This window comes from Echinops telfairi, unplaced genomic scaffold (genome assembly GCF_000313985.2).
Source record: "Echinops telfairi isolate 266 unplaced genomic scaffold, ASM31398v2 ScPeMD7_42;HRSCAF=159, whole genome shotgun sequence".
Taxonomy (NCBI): Eukaryota; Metazoa; Chordata; class Mammalia; order Afrosoricida; family Tenrecidae; genus Echinops; species Echinops telfairi.
Window position 1 is genome coordinate 1,084,268 of NW_022103940.1, and position 16,700 is coordinate 1,100,967.

Consider the following 16,700-nt stretch of genomic DNA (forward strand, 5'->3'; position numbering starts at 1 on the left):
CAAAGGATAGACTCTGGGGCCAGAGTGTGGCACCCCATCAGACTCCACTGGAAGACACTCCTAGAGATCAAAAACAGACCTTGATCTATTTACAAGTTTTTCTTTCTTTTTAATTTTTTTATTTTTTAATTAACTCATACTTTTAAAATATCATTCTATTGGGGGCTCATACAATTCTTATCACAATCCATACATACATGCATTATGTCAAGCACATTTGTACATTTGTTGCCATCATCATTCTCAAAACATTTGCTTTCTACTTGAGCCCTTAATATCAGCTCCTCATTCCCTCCCCCTCCCCGCTTCTCCCTCCCTCACTAACCCTTGATAATTTCATAAATTATTATTATTTTTCATATCTTACACTGTCCAAAGCCTCCCTTCACCCACTTTTCTGTTGTTCATGCCCCAGGGAGGAGGTTATATGTATATTCTTGTAATCGGATCCTCCTTTCTATCCCACCTTCCCTCCACCCTCCAGGTAAAGCTACTCTTACCACTGGTCCTGAAGGGGTCATCTGTCCTGGATTCCCTCTGTTTGCAGTTGCTATCTGTATGTAATTAACTTATTATTTTATGGGTTATTGGTTTTCTTTTTTGTCGCCATCGCTGTATTCTCATTTGTCACTTTGTCTTGCTATGCCTTCTTTTTTGGTGCATATTATTATCTCTACAGATCTATCTAGTTAAGATAGGCTGGATGAACAATCTGAGGAGAAAGAAATGGGACCGATGGTTCTGGGGGGACATGGGAGAGGTGGAGGGAGGGGTGAGGAGGTGGTGTTGATCAACCCAGGGACAGGGGAGCAACAAGTGATCCAAAATCAGTGGCAAGGACGGTGTGAGAGGCCTGGTAGGAATTCAACAAGGGCAATGTACCCGAGAGAAATTACTGAAACCCAAATGAAGGTTGAGCATGATAGTGGGACAAGAGGAAAGTAAAAGGAAATAGAGGAAAGAACTAGGAGACAAAGGGTATTTATAGAGGTCTAAATGCAGGCATGTACATATGTAAATATATTTGTATAGGATGGTGGAGAAATATATCTAGGGCCATATATTTATAGGTTTAGTATTAAGGCAGCAGATGGACATTGGACCTTGACTCAAGTACTTACTCAATGCAAGAACACCTTCTATTAAATTGGCATTCCATGATACAAACCTTCTCAACATTATCGCTGAAGACAAATGTGTGCATAAGCAAATGTGGTGAAGAAAGTTGACGGTGCCTGGCTATCAAAAGATATAGCACCTGGGGTCTTATAGGCTTGCAGATAAACAAGCAGCCATCTAGCTCAGAATCATCAAAGCCCACATGGAAGAAGCAAACCAGTCTGTGTGACCATGAGGTGTCGAAGAGACCAGGTATCAGACATCAAAGATCAAAAAATCATATCAGTGTGCCCACCTTCCCGATATGATCACTGAAGACAAATGTGTGCATAAGAAAATGTGGTGAAAAAAGCTGATGGTGCCCGGCTATCAAAAGGTATAGCGTCTGGAGTCTTAAAGGCTTGAAGATAAACAAGGGGCCATCTAGCTCAGGAGCAACAAAGCCCACATGGAAGAAGCACACTAGCCTGTGTGACCACAAGGTGTCAAAGGGACCTGCTATCAGGCATCAAAGAACAAAAAATCATATCATTGTAAATGAGGGTGAGTGCAGAGTGGAGACACAAAGCCCATCTGTAGGCAATTGGACACCCCCTTACTGAAGGATTGTGGGGAGGAGATGAGCCAGTCAGGGTGCAGGGTGGCAATGATGAAATATACAACTTCCCTCTAGTTCTTAAATGCTTCCTTCCCCCCACTATCATGATCCTAATTCTATCTTACAAATCTGGCTAGACCAGAGGATGTACGTTGGTACAGATAGGAACTGGAAACACAGGGAATCCAGAAGAGATGATCCTCTCAGGACCAGTGGTGAGATTGGCTATATCTGTAGGGTGGAGGGAAGGTGGGGTAAAAAGGGGGAACCGATTACAAGGATATACATATAACTTCCTCCCTGGGGGACGGACAACAGAAAAGTGAGTGAATGGAGACATCGGACAGTGCAAGATATGACAAAATAATAATTTATAAATTGTCAAGCATTCATGGGGGACTGGGGAGCGGGAGGGGGTGGGTAATGAGGAGCTAATGCCATTGGCTTAGGTGGAGAACAAGTATTTTGAGAATGATGAGGGCAATGATTGTACAAATGTGCTTTACACAATTGATGTATGTATGGATTGTGATAAGAGTTTTATGAGCCCCTAATAAAATGATTTTTTAAAAATCCGGCTATACCAGAGGATGTACACTGGTAGAGGCAGGAACTGGAAACACAGGGGGGTGGGGAAGAAAAACCAATGAAAAAAATGAGGATCTGATATTAATAGCTCAAGTAGGAAGTAAATATTTTGAGAATGATGATGGCAACAAATGTACAAATGTGCTTGTCATAAGGGATGCATATATGGATTGTGATAATTGTATGAGCCCCCAATAAAAAGATTTTTTTTTTTCTGGGTATAGTGTACTTTATTGATGGTACATGACAAGGTCGAGTTCTCTAAGCCCCTCCCCTTCCTTCAGGGGTCTGGATGGAATATTCTCAGTGTGTTGGGGGATTGAATTAGGGGCAAAGACTCCCCAAGCAGCTGAGGGCCTCTCTCTCTTCCTCTAGCGCTGTTGCTGGGGCTGGTGGTCCAGGGGGGCTCTTACTCCTTGGAGGCCATGTGGACCATGAGGTCCACCACTCTGTGGCTGTAGCCAAATTCATTGTCATACCAGGAAATGAGCTTGACAAAGTGGTCGTTGAGGGCAATGCCAGCCCCAGCATCAAAGGTGGAAGAGTGGGGGTCACTGTTGAAGTCACAGGAGACAACCTGGTCCTCAGTGTAGCCCAGGATGCCCTTTAGGGGCCCATCGGCTGCCTGCTTCATCACCTTCTTGATGTCATCGTACTTGGCAGCTTTCTCCAGACGGCAGGTGAGATCCACGACGGACACATTGGGGGTGGGGACACGGAAGGCCATGCCAGTCAGTTTCCCATTCAGCTCGGGGATAACCTTGCCCACAGCCTTGGCAGCGCCAGTAGATGCGGGGATGATGTTCTGAGCAGCCCCACCGCCATCACGCCAGAGTTTCCCAGAGGGGCCGTCCACAGTCTTCTGGGTGGCAGTGATGGCATGGACTGTGGTCATGAGTCCTTCCACGATGCCAAAATTGTCATGGATGACCTTGGCCAGGGGGGCTAAGCAGTTGGTGGTGCAGGAGGCATTGCTGACAATCTTGAGGGAGTTATCATACTTCTCGTGGTTCACGCCCATCACAAACATGGGGGCATCAGCAGAAGGGGCAGAGATGATCACCCTTTTGGCACCGCCCTTCAAGTGAGCCCCAGCCTTCTCTACGGTGGTGAAGACACCAGTGGACTCTACGACATACTCAGCACCGGCCTCAGCCCACTTGATGTTGGCGGGATCTCGCTCCTGGAAGATGGAGATGGCCTTCCCATTGATGTTAAGCTTCCCATTCTCAACCTTGACAGCGCCATTGAACTTGCCGTGGGTGGAATCATACTGGAACATGTAGACCATGTAGTGCAGATCAATGAAGGGGTCATTGATGGCAACAATGTCCACTTTGCCAGATTCGAAAGCAGCCCTGGTGACCAGACGCCCAATGCGGCCAAATCCGTTCACTCCGACCTTCACCATCGTGTCTCGGGATGCGGCTGGGACTGCACGGGAGCGGGAGAGGCGGCTGTCTGTCGCACGAGGAGGAGCAGAGAGCCAAAAAGATTTTTTTTAAATGGAAATTTTAGAACATCTTTTTGTGCTCATGAGGAATCAGTACATAGACTAAGAGGCAGTCATTTGAACAGATTAGGAGAATATTGCATGTTTCAAATCAGGAAGGTGTGTATGAGATTTGTATTCTTTTACAATAATTTCTCAATACTGAGCAAATGATCCCAGATGCTGGTTCACATGGAGAAGAACATAGAATTAGTATTGCAGGAAGCCTTATTAACAAACTTGTTCTCTGAAAGCAAGAAAGATGAAGCAATTGATGAAGATCAAAGATTGCAGCTTTCATTATGGATTATAACTCTATTTAAGGAAAATAAAAATCCTTGCAAATTAACCAATAGACAAAATCTTGATAAACAGGAAAACAGGTTGAATTGACAAGGATTTAATTTTATTTATATCTGTTAGGTAGCTAAGAGCCTGGGACAGGGGGTTGTCCCTCCCATGCCTGCACAGACTCCCTACAGTTGGTTGGGAAGGAAATCAGGTGAACATTAGCCACCCATGAAGACCTTAATTGGGCATGCTCCAATTAAGGTGGACCCACATTTTTGGGGTACAGGGTGATGAATTCTCTGGTTGCTTCCTGCTGGAAAAGGGGGACTTTTGGTTCCACACCCTTCCTACTCTGTTGGGAGAAGGTGTCCACTTAGGGTTCCAGGATGGATGAGGTTGGGATGATCCAGGAGCTGGTGATCCTGGGTTTGGCACACTTGGCTCAGAGACATTGGTAACCTGATGACTTCTAGAAGAAACAAAACAGGTCAACAGTTTAGGTAAGGCAAGGGCAAAACTGTGAGATAACAGTGCCCTTGGAAGTGTGGGTTAGTGTCACTAGAAGTCTAGAAAGAAAAGCTTAGGACTGACAGGCATGGGTGCCAGTGTACTTTAAACACAGGAACTGTGTGAAAGCATTTACTGGCTTAAAGACTGTTGTGGGGTCTTTTCAGAAAATCTTTGCATGGATTGCATGTTTAGCTGTGCTAGGGACTCCCATATCCCAGACTTCAGGTTTTATGGCACTTTTCCACTGTTTCTGTGCGGGACTTCGCAGCTCCTCTGCGGTAAGGAACATTTGGAAAGCTATAGTGGGACTAGGATAAAGCCTAATGATTATGGAAGTGTGTAGTTTAGGCAATGCATCTTGGCCTAAGAGAGCAGCTGGATATTTAGAGGCTACTAGGAAGCTATGAAACAAATAGTTGTCCCATAGGCACCTTAAGGGTTCCATAAAGTGTTTGACTACAGGTTTTATTGACACACCCAGGATTTTGCAAGTGAGTGGTGCCAGGGGTCCAGGGAAGGAAGTAAGGACAGAGTAGGCAGCCCAAGTATCTAGGAGTAAATTTACTGGCCTACCTGCCACATGGATGCTCACCTGAGACTCCAGACCAGTAACCCCTATCTCCTGATGCTTGGCCATCCAGGCTGGGTCAATCCTCAGGTAGCAGCTAAACACTAACCTGTTGGCACCTCCCTTCCTGGTTATCTCCCATGGGACAGTGGCCAGTTTGCAGTGGTGGCATGGCCCTCAGGGAGGCCTTTTCCAGTTAGACAATTCCTTACCCAGTGACCTGGATGCACACACTTGGTGCCTTGTTCAAGGGTCTGGGGAACCTGGCAGGCAGTTGACAGACATTGATTAGCAATGGTGGCCAGTACCTGTGCATGCCTAATGTTGTTCCTTCTATCCTTCTCCTGAGTCTGGATTTTCCCTTTCTTGTCTCTAGTTTAAAAGATGGTGTTAGCACTAGTGACCATCTCTTCTATAGTAACTCCTGCAGGCCTCTGCACTAACTTCTGGAGCTTTTTCTGAATGTCCGTTGTTACCTGTGTGAAAAATTTGTCTGAGTAAAACTTGCCCTTTATATGAGTCCATGTCTACAGTGGTGTGATTCCTCAGGGTTTCTTTCAGCTACTCTAAGAAATTTACAGGGCTTTAATCAGGCCCTTGGTGAATAGATGTCACTTTCATATAATTGATGGCCTTTTGTCAACCTGACTTCAGTCCACTTGTGATACATGCCAGAAAATGTTCCCGTGTTAACGCCAGGTGGGGTGGGTGGAAGGCACAGCTGTTTCTTCTATTGGATACTTATCGTTCATCACATGTAAACTTTCTGCAAACTTTCTAGCACCCTTTACCACTCCTTATTTCTCAAAGTCTGTCATAGTTGTTCCCAGTACGATCATTACATCGTTCCATGTCAACTCATAGGCTAGGGTGAGGGTGAAGTGCTGAAAGCTCTTTAGGTATTTTTCTGTATTGTCTGAGGAATTGCTCAGGTCACTTAATCTGCCTGAGTTCAATTAGGGTGAAAGGCTTGTGAATTGCCTGGAGATCAAACTCACCATTTGTCTCTATTAAGCATAGAACTTTGTCAGGGTCACCTATTTCCCCAGCTTCTTCAGGTTCAGGGTCCAAGAGTTGTGTGCCTGGCCTGGGGATAGAGTAGCCTTCAGCTTCATGGAACCTTAGGGGGTCCTTGGTACACTGGAAATGGAGGTTTTAATTTCTTCTCAAGGGGAAAAATGTTAAATATAGGGAACTCTTCCCACGTCCTCATCTCTTTGCAGAAATGTTCTAGCTCAATCAGGGTCAGAATGGAAAGTTTGACATTATTTGGCTAGGATTCCCCATCACCTACAATGTACTGAGGTCAGATGGTGTTGGAGAACAAGACTAATTTCTGTTCATCCAGTATCTGCAGGTCAAATCTATCCCAATGAAATAAGATACAATGTTGTGGCATTCCCTTTGGCACGGATCTTCCAATACCTATCTAGAAAACACAGTCAATGGAGAATTTAGGAGAATCCGATGCCTCAGGGTCTTAACTGCCATTCCAGTGCATGCCACTAGGTGCCATGAAACTGGGGTCTCCAGTAGGTGCCCCTCCCCGAGGGAGGGCTTGGGGGAACCATTTTTTGTCAGAAAACTGGGCCTAAACTGTTTTCTAGCAAGCAAGGGATCAGTGGTCACCAGCTTGCATGACCGTACAGGGCCGATGGATGGAATTACTGGCATAAGTAATTCACCGGATCTCCAAAGGTGAAAGCACTGCATGGAGGCATGGAGTGGTCTTCTAATAGCCTTCAAAGGTGACCACTGGCATTAGTGGCCTTCCCACAACCTTTTAATGGGGAGGAGAGAGCTGTCAATTGGCACAGGGAATACTCCAGGGAAATTGGGGTCCTTGGTTGAACACATATTGTCACAGGGGAGCTGTGCCAGGAACGTCCATGGCTCAGGGGCAGAAGGTAGTGGTGCTGAGAAGCCTTTGAAAACAGCAGGGTTAGCAGTTACTCATTGGACTGTTTGCATATGCCTTTTGCCAAAGCTTTGGCAAAGGAAAACCAGCCAGTGGGAAAATCAAATCTCATGAGCAAAAGCCAAAGCAAAACACCAAACAGGACCAAGCAGCTTCTTTGTAAAACCAGGAGAAAACAGGAGAGGGAGTCCATGCGAAAACCTAGGCCAACTACTGTGAGAACTGGGCAGGGCCAGCTGGTCAGTACCACTCCCCTCCCCCACATGGTTGGAGCACATGGTGCCATCTTGTTCGGGGTCACGTGCTCAGTTGTCCTACAAGAAAAATGGAAGCAGACATTGGGTGGTGCGATCTTGTTGGGGATTGGAGAATCACATGCTTGGCTACAGTGCAAGAAAAATGGTGGCCAAAGCATGTGGCCAAGTTGGGAGTCAGTGGGCACAAGCAATAAGAACCATAATCCTGCTGAGACCAACAGGGTTTACGCATATGCGTGTGGTAGTTTTCCTAGCGGGAATGCAGAGCAGTCCTCTAAAAAGCAAAAATGCTTTGGGGACCGGAATTCCCCACCACTGCAGGCTGCAGTGTTTCGACCAACTTCAAAGGAAGCAAGGCTGGGGAAAGCATGCGAAGCACCAGAAGAGCAGAAAGGCAGACATGCAGCCCAACATAGAAGCAGGAAGCACAGGGGAGAAAAGGAAGACACAGTGGGGAAGGAAAAGGGACTCCAGCCATACATTACATATGGCCCCATAGAGGGCTGTTCACGGATACCAACAGTAAATTCCCCAGACCAATCTTAGTGGAGGAGGAGGAGAAAGAAGAGAAGATTTCACTTCCCTCAAGGAGGCCGGCATCTTTTCTTTTCCAAACTGTGTGCCTTGCAGTTTAAGTCCAACCAGGGTGGTGAGGTGAAAATCTTAAGGTATCTCTGAGTCACACAGCACCACACTCAAGTGCATAATACCTCGGTTCTTGTCTTCGCACCAGAAAGAATTCATGCCAAGGCCTTGTTTTAATCCAAGCGAGTTTTTATGAAGTCAGGAGAAGTTTCAGGTTTACAGACTCAAAAGAGTACACGTTATTTCAGGGAAGGGTGCCCAACCTTGAGGAAGCCTTGCTGGGGTCCACACGTGGTGAACTGAGGCCAGAGAGAGTTTAGTATGGCCGAGTGGGTACAGGAGCAGGATAAAAAGAGAGAAGGGGAGAATCCTCTCTGACCTGCCACTTACCCGGAGCAGGGGTCAAAGTGACCGGCCCTCCTGCCTCCAGGGTATTTCAAACCTCTGCCTGGGGAGGCGTGGTTGAAGGTCCTCCTTCACCCCATTGGCTGGGCTCATGAGTCTGGGCCTAGTTTGGCCTGCGCAATTGTAATGCCCACCTGTATCTGAGGGAGGGGGCAAGGTGAATTGGCGCATGCCCAATTAAGGTCTTCATCGGTGGCTAATGGTCTTCTGATTTCCTTCCTAACCTCCTGTATGGAGCCTGTGCAGACATGGGAGAGACAACCCCCCATCCTGTCTCTTAGCTATCCTAACAGATCCACAATCAACATTCATGAAAGCAGCAGTCTAGAAAGAAAATTGCATATTTCATTGGGCAAAATTATTGCAAAAGAACTCTTCAAAGAGCAAAGATGTCACTTTGAGGACTGAAGTGTGCCTGAACCAAACTATTATATTTCCAATTGCCTTCTGTATGAAAAAACTAGACTGTTAATAAGAAAAGACTGCACAAAACCCGATGCATTGTCGCTTTGAGTCAGAATTCACTCAGTGGCAGTGAGTTTGTTGGTTGGTTGGTTTTAAGCAAAATCAAACCTAATATGTCGAATTATGAAATGAATTCTAGCTAATTATAAATCTAAGATTTACAAAGATAATACTACAAGCAAAATCCAATCAGAACAGTGACTCCTAAAGAAACTTGCTAGGTGAATTAAAGGCTGAGAACTCTGTTCAGAATGTTACATATATTTATAAAAAGAAAGTTATGGCTACTGTGTTTTGAGATTACAAAGGTGTAATTTTGATAGATTTTTCTCAAAGGACATAGGATAATCCTAGGTTATTATTACAAATGCATTTTATGGAAATAAAAAATGCACAGAAAAATTGTACCTATATTATTTTTCCATCAGAAAAATTTGATCAGAGTAAGGACTGTCCTAGGAGGATTTCATTTTCAAATCTTATTCCATCTACTCCACAACCCTGATATTGACTTTTTGTTGTTGTTGCTGTTGTCATTAGGTACCATTAGACCAGTTCCAACCCATAGTGACCCTATGCAGAAAAGAACAAACACTGTGCAGTCCTGTGCCTTCCTCACCATTGTTACCATGTCTGAACCTATTGTTGCAGTCAGTCACAATGCCAATCCATCTCTTCAAGAGGCTTCTTCTATTTTGCACCCCCCCCCACTATACCAAACATGATGTCCTTCTCTAGGGACTGGTGTCTTCTGACAACATTTCCAAAGTATGTAAAGTGAGGTCTCTCCATCCTTGCCTCCAAGGAGCACTCTGGTCTTACTTCTTCTAAGACAGATTTGTTTATCCTTTTACCAGTCCATGGTACATTCAATATTCTTCGACAGCACCATAGCTTAAATCCATCTATTCTTCAATCATCTTTATTCAATGCCCAACTTTCACATATATATGAGCCAATTTAAAATACAAGAGCTTGGGTCAGGTGCACCTTAGTACTCAAAGAAATATCCTTGCTTTCAATACTCTAAAGGGGTCTTTTTAAGTAGATTTACTCAATACAACTTTTTTTTTTAACTTGACTGATGTTACCATGAGCATTGATTTAGACTTATTTTATGGATCAGATGAAATTTTACAAAGCAGGTAAGTTTTCCATTCAACAATTCTTCTATATATTGGTTTGTCTCACTGATTGCAATCCTCCCAATGGAACATAACTTAGCCCACTTCCTCCCTGATTTGTCTGTTTCTATCCTTTTTTTCTTTCCTAGTCATCTGTCCGTGTCCTTGGGTAAATGCTAAATGCAAGGTCAACAGTTTGAAACCACTAGCCACTCAACAGGAGAAAGGTGGGACTTTCTACTCCTGTAAATAATTAGTCTCGGAAACTCACAGGGGCAGTGTTAACTTGTTTTATAGGTTCGCTATGAGTAAACATGACTCAATGTCAGTGTGAGAGAGAGTTATATCTCAAATGGTAGATTATTGAAAGCTATGCACACCTTATAATTGTTACTGTTGAGCCATGGGGTGGAATTCAGTTTCAGACCTGAAGGTAGATGAAGGGCCATAGTCTTAGGTGTTCCACCAGTTTATATTTGATAAAAAATATTTGGTCTTTTTTCCACTGATTATGTGAAGCCTTTATTATAGCAGGCTAGCCCGGACAGCAAAGGGGACATTAAAAGGTATAGTCTCCCATGCTGCAGGTCCAGTGTTTCTTTGGCTGAGATTTTTATAGTATTCAGGAAGCAAGCAGGGTACAGAAAGCAGAAAAATCACATTAAAAATTCATATATCATTAATTAAGCGATATTGACAGAGCAAAAATAAAATGGATTTAAGAAAATGTCTTAGGCAGCCTGTTTTATGACTCTTCCCTGGATCTTGTCTTTAGTTAAGCATCACTGGGAAAGAAAAAATGAACACACCTACTCTAGGGAGAATGACTTACTGGTCCTCTCTGATAAGGAAAAGTTTAAACAAGGTTTGCCCAAAGGACATTTACTGGTCTGGCATTCCATTCAAGTGATGATAAAACACAGGTGGCATTAGACAGAACAAAGGCCAAGTTCAATGGTGAGGCTTGTCCAAAAGATGGAGTGTGAGGAGGGCTTCTTGAGGGCAGAGGCATTTTTGTGGTGGTTTTACCTTAGCCTTTAGGTCAATTAAAAATGGGGCAACATGAGCTGTCTCCTTCACAACCATGATCTTAAAATTAAGGCAGCTACTTTATGCTGAACTAGAAATTGAAAGGCAGCTACTTTATTCTGGCACAAGCAATTGAAAGTGTGCTCCATAGGGAGAGGTGCTTCCCTGTCTACTCTTCTCTCAGGGCACAATTTTGAGAGAAAAATTATATTTCTTTAGTTATGCCACCTATTCAATATTTTTATTAAGAAAGAAGAGGCATTGGGTGATATCTAGATTAAAGTCTAAGAATACTATTCAGAGAATGCACATATGTAGTTAAGAGCATACTTATGACGAGCTGTCCTTCTGAAAGATTTGGAGTTTTGTATAACAAATTAGGGAGACTTGTACCTCAGAATTGCTAAGTAGCAATTCTGGATTTTCTGGATGTAAGGTTTCATTCAGGTTAAAGATGAATCAATGTATTCACACAGGGCTATGGAAACATGATTCTTGTTTTAATTAGAGAAAACCATCTATGGGCATATATTTATTGGTTTAGTATTAAGGCAGCAGAAGTATATTGGGCTTCCACTCAAGTACTCCCTCAATGCAAGAATATTTTCTTCTATTAAATTGGCATTCTATGATGCTCACCTTCACAACATAACCATTGAAGACAAAGCGGGTGAATAAGCAAATGTGGTGAAGAAAGCTGATGGTGCCTGGCTATCGAAAGATATAGTGTCTGGGGTCTTAAAAGCTTGAATGTAATCAAGTGGCCATCTAGCTGAGAAGCAACAAAGCCCACATGGAAGAACACATCAGCCTGTGTGATGATTAAGTGGCAAAGGGATCAGTTATGAGGCATCAAAGAACCAAAAAAAAATCATATCATTGTGTGCTCACCTCCATGATATGCACTGAAGACAAATGGGTGCATAAGCAAATGTGGCGAAGAAAGCTGATGGTGCCAGGCTATCAAAAGGTATAGAATCTGGGGTCTTAAAGACTTTAAGGTAAACAAGCGGCTATCTAGCTCAGAAGCAACAAAACCCACATGGAAGAAGCACACTAGCCTGTGCGATCACAAGGTGTCGAAGGGATCAGGTATAAGGCATCATCAGAACAAAAAATCTTACCATAGTGAATGAGGAGGGCAGTGAGGAGTGGAGACCCAAAGCCCATTTGTAGGCCACTGGAGATCCCCTTGCAGAAGAGTCTTGGGGATGAGACAAGCCAGTCAGGGTGCAACGTAGCAACAATGAAAAATACAACCTTCCTCCAGTTCCTAAATGCTTCTCTCCCACCCCCACGACTATCATGATCTGAATTCTACCTTGCAAGTGTGGCCAAACTAGAGGATGCACACTGGTACAGACAGGAACTGGGAACACAGGGAATCCAGGGCGAATGATCCGTTCAGGACCAGTGGTGGGAGTGGCAATACTGGGTGCGTAGAGTGAGGGTGGGTTGGAAAGGGGGAACCGATTTCAAGGATCTACATGTGACCTCCTCCCTGGGGGACGGATAACAGAAAAGTGGGTGAAGGTAGACGTCAGACAGGGCAAGATACGACAAAATAATAATTCATAAATTATCGAGGGCTCACGAAGGAGGGGAAGCAGAGAGGGAGGGGGAAAAAATGAGGACCTGATGCCAGGGGCTTAAGTGGAGAGCAAATATTTTAACAATGACGAGGGCAATGAATGTAAAAATGTGCTTTACACAACTGATGTATGCATGGACTGTGATAAGAGCTGCACTAGCCCCCAACAAAACAATTAAACAAAAAACAAAACAACCACAACCTCAATCTTATGTCAAATTTCCCGTATAACTAAACATAAAAAAGAAGAAAGAAAACGAGTGTGGTTTCCCTTGATTTTCACAGTTCTGTCCATGTCAAATCAGCTGTACTTTTCTTCTCATTTAAAAATATTCTTCAACATGGGTGGAGGGAGACAGCAGATGTGTAAGATATGAAAAGAATTATAATTTATCAGGGGTTCATGAGGAGGGAGGGAAAAAAGAGGAGCTGATACTCAAGCAGAAAGGAAATGTTTTGAAAATGATTGCAATATATGGACAAATGTGTTTGATACAATTGATGTATGGATTATTATAAGAGCTGTAAGAGCCCCCAACAAAATGATTAATAAAAAAAATCCAGATCAAATAATCTTGCAAAAGAAAGATAACCTAGCCCTAAGTCTAAAATAAAGGCAAAGGAAAAATGGGTGTTTCTCTGCTCAATTATCAGCGAACACCCTTAGGCTATCTGTGTCAAGAACTTCATGTACTGCTCTAGAGCGTCAAAATGGTCAGCAGGCCGGTTGTAAGCTGTCCACGCTGGCTCTCCAACAAATAGCCGCATTGCTTTTACATAGTTCTTTTCATCGAGTGTGAAACGGTGATACATTCCCGCAGGAAGGGTTATCATGTCTCCTTTCTCTAGGAAAATCTGGATCCACTTGTCCTCTTTATCTCTTACATCAAAATAACCATTCCCATTCAAGATATATCCAATTTCATCATCCAAATGTAAATGTTCCTCATAAAATATTTTAAGCTTTTCCTCATAGTTGGGTAGTTGCTGTCTGCATACTGTGATTATGTCCATCCAGGAGTAGTTTCTCTCTTTGCGGATCTTTTCTAATTCTGGGTCATTCTCATAATTGTCCGCATCCAATTTCCAGTAAATACACAGAGTGCAGTTACTCCAGGGCGACTGGGCTCCGGTCGGTGGGGTTTCCTCGGGTCATTCTGGGACTCATCCATCTACCATGCTTCCACCATTTCCCTGGCAGACTGCAGTTCAAACCCCACAGACGAATGGGCCAGGCTTTTTTATAATTTTGAATTTCCTTCCATATTTTTCTCCAACTTTATCCGAGACCTTATAAAATAATCCCTTTTATTCTGGTCTAAGGGCCATAGAAACTAAAGCTCACTTGGTTTCATTGTTTCCATATTTGTTTTTATGACACTTCTTTCCTTCAGATACCAGAGAACAATAGAGGCACATGAACTTTTAAGGTGCTAATTACTACTCACCATAGTGAGACATAGAATATTGTCTTTGAGGAGGATATTATGACAACAGACCTTGATATCCTCTGAAGCTGTGATACTGAGCCCCCAGGCCCAGTGACTCATTATCTCAGGGAGTTTGGTTACTTAAAAAAAAAGGTTTCGTAAATGTCCATTCTATGTATTCCACAATATTCATTTTAGTTTCCAATTAATGGCTTCTGTGATAGTTACATAATTTTATGTCAACTTGGTAAATACGGTCAAGTCTAGCCTGTTAATCAAGTCATAGCCTGATTGATGCCTCCTTGTGGGCATAGCCTTCTCATGAGGATTCTAGGCGTTATCCTTTCCTATTCCCTGGAGACGGGACACACTGTCTGTTGCACATTCCTGATGACAAAGTCAAATGGAGCCACGCTGATGGCAGCCAGAGCTCGTGAGTTTTTGTCAGGGAACTATTGGGCTGCTAACAACAAAGTTGGAGATTCAAATGCACCAGTCAGATTTCTTGAGAAATATAAAGTTCTGTGCTCCCATAATTATGACCAAAATAAAGCCCCAGAAACCCAATATAGGGTCACTAAGAATCAAAATCAACTTAATAACAAAGGGCTTCACTTTTCATTTATTATCAAAGATTGCAAACATTTCTTCATAGGCTTGCTGGCCTCCTGACTATATTCTTTGGTGAAGTGCCTGCTCATGACTTACGCCATTTTAAACTGTGTTGGCCTTTTATTGTTGAATTTTTGAAGTTTTATATAATTTTTAGAGATTAGTCCATGGCCCAACATGTCGTTGCTGAAAATGTATTCCTAATCTGTGTTCTCATTTCAATCATTCTGTGAAATCTTTTGATGCATATGTCTAATATATTGTAAGGCCCAGTCATCAACTTTGTCTACTGGTGCTTGTATGTTTTCAGATGTGTTTGGTAGTATATTTTTACTATGCACGAGAGACTCTAAATGTGTCCTTATTTTTTCATTTATGATCCTTATAGCTCTAGGTTTTATATTCATACCTTCATCCATCTTGAATTTGCATTTATAAAATGAGTGATGTTTCATTATTTTCCAGCTTTTCCATTTGTTAAAGAGTTTTTCTCTTCCTCATGAATGGATTTCTAACCTTTATTAGAGATTGTCCAAAAGTGTCTGGATTTACTTCAGGGTTCTCAATTTGGTTGTCTTGGTCTATCTAGCACTACACCTATCATTGCTTGCTGTTTTGAGTAGTGAAGTTGTGTTGTACATTGTGAGAGTGAAAAGAGAGTGATTTTCACCTCTTTGTTTTCCTTACCCTAGATTCCTTTCTTTTCCATGGAAATGTGTCCATTTATCTTTGCTAGCTCTTTAAAGAATAATGTTAGAACATAAATCAATAATTAGATTACAGCTGTAGAATGTTTGGGTTATTATTGACATTTTCATTATAAGTCTTCCTATCTGTGTTGGTGTAAGAGAAACAAATCCAGAGACAGTCATATGTGTATAAGAAAGAGCTTTACGTTAAAGAGTAATTGTATACTAAGAAAACATCCTAGCCCAGTCCAGACCAATTTGATAAGTCCAATATTAGCCCATATGTTCAATACAAGTCTGTAAATTCTACCTCAGACTCACACAACACATACACTGAGTGCAGTAAGAGCACAGGCCAGTGTATGGAAAGTCTTATAGATCCAGTGGCAGTGGAAGCATCTTAGTGCTCGTGTGGGACTCCACGTGGCTCTTCAAACTCCAAGGCTTTGGCTGCCATCAGCATAGCTCCAAGTGGCTTGTCTGCAGGAAGATGAAGCAGAGAGAGTGTCTGGCCTCCAGTGAGCTATTTATCTCCTTATTTAGCACCTCCAAATGAGGTCATCAAGCTGAGACCTGATTGACAGGTTAGACTCCACCTCTTTGCAAGTTGACTAATTATGTAACTACCACAGACCAGCCCTTGTCATATTGACACAACTTTTTAGCCATTCATAATTTTAAATAAAACAATAATGAAACCATATCTGTACCTAATAGGAAAAAAAACTACAATGTGTGCAACTCAGTATGTGCCAAAGCCTCATTTAAACATAATATTCTATAAGTGAACAACACAACAATATTCTATGCCTAATAATTGCAGTCAAGTGAATGAACACCTACACCATAATCCTATGAATTCCCCACTTATGAGAGTTTTTAGGCTTACAAGCACTTCTTGCCTTTATCCCACCATTTGGGGTATCCAATTTCTATACTGCCACATCAACCCAGTGCTTTGAAGAGATAATCATATTCTTTTATGTGAAGAATCTTCTTTCCAGTGGGAACCTTGTGAGTTGACATCCATAAGCAAGTCAAATCAGGACAGGCCATCCATAAAGTCAACAACAATATACACCGTTTCACAGGCTCAAAAATCTTCTCTTCATCTAGTCAGGTTCTTGTCAAATCAGTGTGGACTGCCTCACTTAGCCTCTCCAGGGTGCCCATTGTTTGTCTCACCTTTAGCCCATGGACCTGTTACAAATTCTCAACAACCCCACCCCTCTTGGGCTAGGTCATGACATAGGCCCAGGTTCCACAAAACCCTATAAACTTCAGACCAGCCAACCTGCTCTCATCTACTGTGGTTCCTGTGAACCAGGTCCACAGGTTTCAGTGGCCAGAACCAACCCGTCTCTCTATTGCTGCTTTTCTCCCACTTCCACTCAACAAGTGAATCCAGGTGGTCACCTAGCAAGTATTT

General features: G+C 42.9%; 1 pseudogene; it reads right to left on the reverse strand.

Moving 5' to 3' along the window:
* Window positions 1–13,203: 13,203 nt before the first annotated feature.
* LOC101646919 lies at window positions 13,204–13,730 on the reverse strand (annotated as a pseudogene).
* Window positions 13,731–16,700: the final 2,970 nt, after the last annotated feature.